This window comes from Haemaphysalis longicornis, unplaced genomic scaffold (genome assembly GCF_048455015.1).
Source record: "Haemaphysalis longicornis isolate Haplotype H1 unplaced genomic scaffold, Haemaphysalis longicornis Haplotype H1 scaffold_12, whole genome shotgun sequence".
Lineage (NCBI taxonomy): Eukaryota > Metazoa > Arthropoda > Arachnida > Ixodida > Ixodidae > Haemaphysalis > Haemaphysalis longicornis.
This window is the reverse complement of record NW_027526225.1, coordinates 4022494-4028493: the sequence shown is the minus strand read 5'-3', so window position 1 is coordinate 4028493 and position 6000 is coordinate 4022494.

Genomic DNA, 6000 nt, shown 5'->3' with positions numbered 1-6000 from the left:
ACACTCAAAAGAAGAATACTCAACCAATGCATCCTGCCTTTGATGACATGTGGAGGAGAAACTTGGCGCCTCACTAAACGACTTGAAAGCAAACTTAGATCGGCTCTAGGGGCCATGGAAAGAAGCTTGATAGGAAGAGGAAACGAGCGTCCTGTATCAGAGAAACTAGAGTTGAGATATGGCTGAAATAAAGAAAAAGAACATGTAGCTAGACGAAACGACAAGCGGTGGACCACCGGTCGAGTGGATGCCGAGTGGATGCCAAGAGACGCAACTAGAAGTTGAGGCCAGTAACTCAATCAGGGGACGAAATAAGAATGAACGCAAGCGGTGCAGTAAAGGAGCAGTTTGAGATCGATGGGAGAGGCCTTTATCCCACCGTAGACAGGCTAGCTGTTGTTGATGATGATGATATGCTAATGTACCTACGTTGCAAAGACCAATATAATGGGCGTATCCTGGAAGAGGAAAGCGGAAGGAATCTGTGGGACTTTAAGACATTCGAAAAGGAAATGAACATTTAGACACATTTCGTTGCCACATTGACAAGGCCTCTTAAATCCAGCCAGGGCTTCACAGCAAGCCTGAGGTTCCACGAGGATGGCTGCTTGAGGACAGCGAGAGTGCAAGAACTGCCTTATAAAAAAAGTGTGCGTGTATCTGCCTGCGTCGGCGCAAATGCCTCTGCCATTGAAAGAAGACTTGGTTGCTCCCGATCTGCCATTGGAACGTGCTTGCTCCAAATGGAACAAAAACGGTGCTGTTAAGGTGCTCCAGATCTGTCATTGGAATCCAACGTTATTAGTCTCTCTTATTTGCCTTTCCATAGCAGTTCTATGCAGCTCCTGGGCAGGTAAAACTGCATCGCCTTCATATTAACTCATCTGTGGGCAAATGAAATACGGAGCTGCTTTGGAGCACTTGAAGCATCACAGCAAGCCGGCCTAGTTGGAAACGATTCATGATTGGACTTGCGAAAAACAAACGGGGACGTGGAAGGAACACAAGGACGAGCGCTCGTCCTTGTGTTCCTTCCACGTCCCCGTTTGTTTTGCGCAAGTCCAATTAATTAATTGGAGCACTTCCCGGATACAATTGCTCGTAGTAGAAGAAGCCTTAAAGTGGTAACCACATAAAGCCGATTTTTACGAGCGACTAGGGTTTTGGACCGGACCGGCCGGTTTTTTAAACAGTGGGCCGGTTGCCGGCCGTCGTTGGCCGGTTTTTTGGCCCTTGCGCCGTGATTATGTTCCTTTTGGCGTTTTATAAGCGTCAATTCAGCAACTAAGACGATAAATATGTGTCGACAAGCTGCGCAAAGACACGCGAGCAGAGAAAATACGTGTGCGAGCGCGCTGCCTGAGATGGAGGGGGACCTAAGGGAAGAACAAAGCAACGAAATGCTGCCGCCGCGGTCAGCAATTGCGATTAGTTTGCAGTGAAGCACATACCGAGCAATAACCAAGCTCTCAATCCCTTTCAGTACAAACGTTATGCTGATGTCTCTCTAAGAAAACACGATAATAAATGGCAGTGCAGGTCAAAACCATGGTGTGTTTTTTCAACAAAAATTAAACACTCTTCATACCTCGACACCCCCCCCCCCCCCCGAAGGGCCAGTTTTTTTGGGGGGAAAGGTGGCAACCCTACGAGCAATTGGATCCATAATCATTCGTCCCAATCGCTTACTGAGGCAGCCACATGAAAGCGATTGCACGAGCGACGGCGATCCCAATATTGCCGCATTTTGCCCAATATAGGTTGTATTCACTGGCAAGGCACGCATGCAGGCAACCATGTGAGTGCGCCGTCACTGGTTACGTCGGGCTCCACGGGGTGGCGGTAAGCACATGATGTGTGTTGGGCGTTCCAAACTCTACCCCACCGAACGCAAAGTAATGCCTCGACTCCAATGAGGGTGCGATTAATAACGTGTTTGTTGACACCATCTTTGAGAATCGGGTTGAAACAGGGGCAGACGACGCACACTGGTGTTTTTTCTTCTGCGGCGTACAGGCGCAGTGGCACAAGCCGCACCTATTCCGTGGCGCTAGCTTCGGCCATGTGTGTGGCAGTTTCGTGTTGCCAAGCAAAAAAATTGACAGCTAAGCTTGTCAGTGAATACCATCTATAGGACTATCAAAGTGCACACGTCCGCAAGGTCTTTTATGTGTGAATTCGCCAAAAAAACTGGAAATAAACGTATCTCAGTAAACAGTGTTGTACGTTTCTAGGATGCCCTGTGCTGCCGCTCGCCGCTTCCTCTCGTTCTCTTCCTAAGCAGGAAGTTGCGCCCCTTACGGCTCTAGTCGCTCGGACCACTTCCTGGCAATGAGCTATGTTTTCTGGTGAGTCAGAAGCGAGCGAAGCAACGAGCGATTTCCGGCGCAGCAAAAAGTAGTTCGTTGCTCGTCACTTCGCGCCCCGTTTCGCTTGCAAAATCACTCCATGTGGTTATTAGCTGTGTTGCAGCAATTTTGAAAGTTGGCTATTTCTCATTGTGATCCTTATCGCAGTGAAGTACCCTTTACAGGCACACGTTGGCGTAATTAATCCCCGCGAGCGACAAGGGAAAGCTTTGAAGGTGCATATCTCTCCCCATAAGCCAGAATTGGGATTTTTCCAATGTCATCTAGCTACGCTCACCAATTTCCCACAATTTCGTAACATAAACATGAGCCATAAAGTCTGTGTTTAAAGAAGTGCATTGTGGTGTATGGGAATTCTTGCATCTAATGATGGCTTTCGGAACAATTAAACAAACGAACAAAGAAAAAATCACCCGAAGAGAAAGAGAGAGAGAAAAGTAACTTGATTTGCAGCCGTCAATTAGATGACGGGCCGCTTCTGCCTGGACCGGGCCGCAATCAACCTCCCTAACCATCAGCCGGGACTCCCTGGGACGTGGCGACAGGGCGAGACCATCGATGACTTGACGTTGAGCCCCTTGTTCCTGGTTCAGTAGCAAGGACTCCCAGGATTCTCTATCTGGCTCGTTAAAGCAAGGTAATGTCCACGCCATATGGACGAACTTCACTATTCCATGACGTGCTGACACCGAGGGGATCGGGATGCCATTTGCTCAGCAATTGCAAATTCAAATACACCCCGGTTTGCACTTTTTTTTTTAAGTTCTAGCCTGCTCTCGGGTCAGTCTTACATCCCAGCTTGTAATGGTTGAGAATATTCTGAAAAGTGCACAGCTTGTCGCCGTGTAGGGGTTCCGGCCCCCGTTTTGTTTCCTCGCAAACCAGCCGTTCAGGTTAGCGAAACCTACTCCGCCGGAGGCTGGCCGACGGATTGTGCACTGATGCAGCTGAGATCCCGCCCGTATCAAAATTTGCGATTCTGATTGGAGATTTTGAGTCAATAATTAACAATACTCATGAAAGCCAGCGCAATGGCGACTGCCTCAGGGCCAAATGCCTCACGCTAGCTGCAGCACGAGGCATTTATTTGCTGCGCTCGTATTCGGCTGCGTCCGCGTATGTCACGCCCTGCCTGCCTTGCAGTCTTTTCTGCGTAGCCTGATCAGCCCTTCGCCTGCCCTCGTGATGCACCGGATGCATGTTCTGGCGCAACTGAGCTATTATCTCAGCGGGTCCCCGACTCGCGGTGGGACCCTGCCTGTCTGCTTGGAACACACCTGGGGCAGCTCGTACCACAGCTGCTCAGGATCTTCCTACTAACCCGACTAAAAACGTGTGCCCAATTTTTTCACATTATTTGTTGCTTCAAATTTTTAGTGCAAAAAAAAAAAAAAAGGTCGCACCAAATTTTCGCACCAAACTATAAAAGGTCGCACCAAACTATAATTACGCAGTTCGTACGCAGTGTGGCTCGGACTCACCGCGGACCTGTGTTGCGTGGATACCGGGACACGTGGGTCAGGGTTCCGGCAACCAGGCTGCCCGCAAAGCAGCGCAGAAGAGTCGACCCTGCTCCCCTACTCTCCAGGCAACAGCTGGATCGCGCTCGACAGGCTAGCCACAACTGCCTTGCGGATGCCACTCCTTTACGTTCCCTCCATAACGCCCCCTCACTAATTCGTCCTGCTTGACTTCGTCAATAGAAATTTTTGGCATAGCGGCTATAGCGTACGCTACGCTACCGGCGGCGGATACCGGGACCCGACTGGGCATGCGCGCATTCATTCCGGAGCCCACCGCCGTGCTTGTGCGCGCTGTTGCGACCGGGCGGGGGCACCCGATCCTTTCTCCGTGGCCTCCAACATACGATGGGTAGCGTGTATGATGCGAGCGGCCAGCCGGTGTTGCAGCCGTGAAGAAGTCCAGAGCAGTAGGGTAACGTAACTGTTTACTTCATAGCGCTAGGTGAGCCGAAGCTAAAAAAACATACAATGCCCTGACGGGCGAGGTTACAATACAGGACAGGAGCAGAGCGACCGCATGGATTCGCTGCTCAGACAGGAATGAATATCAGCGTTTGTGCTGCTTCTTTTATACCCAAAAAACGCCCCCAAGAGTAACACGCCACGAAATCATAGACACACACACGCACAGTCTTTCCAAGATCGCGAGTCATCTTCGCCCCTTGTGGCGTCCGAGAGAGGGGGGAGAGTGTCCTTGAAAGGTGCCGGGGTCGCGCTATCAACTCTGATCGCGCTGACAGCGAAACGTCTAAGCCGGGTAGGTCAAGGCAGGTGCCTGAAGGGTGTGGCGCTGGCAGCTGCCGGAAGCACGTTGCAAAGCGAGGTGATTGACCCGGCATGGCGAGACACGAAGTACGATTCACCGACACGTGGGCGCACATGGTTGATTCCCACGTGGTCGCTGATGCGGAAAAACACGTGTTGCTGGCCGATTCGTAACAGCTTCTCCGCCGGGGGTCCGAGATCCCGATGGATAAGGGTCTTCAACCGTTGTCCGGAGGGATGCTTTCGCAGGGAAGTGCTCATCAGACGCTCGACTCCAGGCCTGGGCTGTACGACACCTTGCTGGAGCTTCACAGGGCCGATCACTGGACGAGAAGTGGCTCCCCAAGAACGTCTCTGGCTTGGTCAGGAAAGCAACAGAACAACACAGCAAGGCACAACCGCATCGCCGGCAAGCGCGAAGACAAATCCACACTGAAGATCTACCAGGCTTTTAGATGCGAAAAAAATACGCTAATAACTAACTACACTAGTTACATTTTAGCCCAGCAGTACTTGAGACAAGTGCACAAACCTGAAAGGTGACATTTCGCGCGATTGGAAATGTCCCACACAAAAAAAAAACTTAATCGAAAAGGCGAAACCTGCTTCAGGAAAAACAAAGAAATTTGAGAAAGTCAGGCGTCAACAGGCCACTTCTCGCGCCGAGAGCTGCGATTTGAGCTCTCGTCAATGCCTTGAGCCTTTCCCTTTCTGTACCGCACTTTAGTTGCAGTCGTTCTCTCAACGCTGCTGCGACCGCGTGAAATGACACCGGTCGTTTTGTTCGACAAAGGTCGAGCGAGCGGGAGTTTCCCCCGTTCATACGTTAGGCGTGCACTGCTTCTAGGCGGCGTTCCCTCGACGCGATGCGAGCTCACAGCTTTGCTCGCACTGAAACACGCGTCACAATTACGCGCTGAAGTTTTTGCTACCTCCTCGTTGCTCGCCTTTTTACGAACGCGTTTGGCAAACGAACCTCGGAACGCGTTTACGTTCACTCCTCTAGGCTGGTCGGTTCCAGACTTCGGTGCAGCCACAGGCGACACCGGAACCTTAACTAGTTCAACCGATGATGGCCTATCCACGGGAGCATCAGCTGGGAGTGAAACTGGCACGACGAGCTCTTTAGACACCTTGTAGTTCCCTACAGTCACTACCTCGTCGCCACTCGCGCTTTCAGCAACAACCTCGGCACGCGAAGACCGAAGCGTGTTTCCGTTCTCCTTTCTCACTGCTGGAACTACACTACAACTAGGCTGCCCTGTCTCAAAAGACGGCTCAGTTGCCCGCGAACTGCGCGCATTTGGGTCGACAGCCGTTTTCAAGGCCTCCCGTGATCCAGC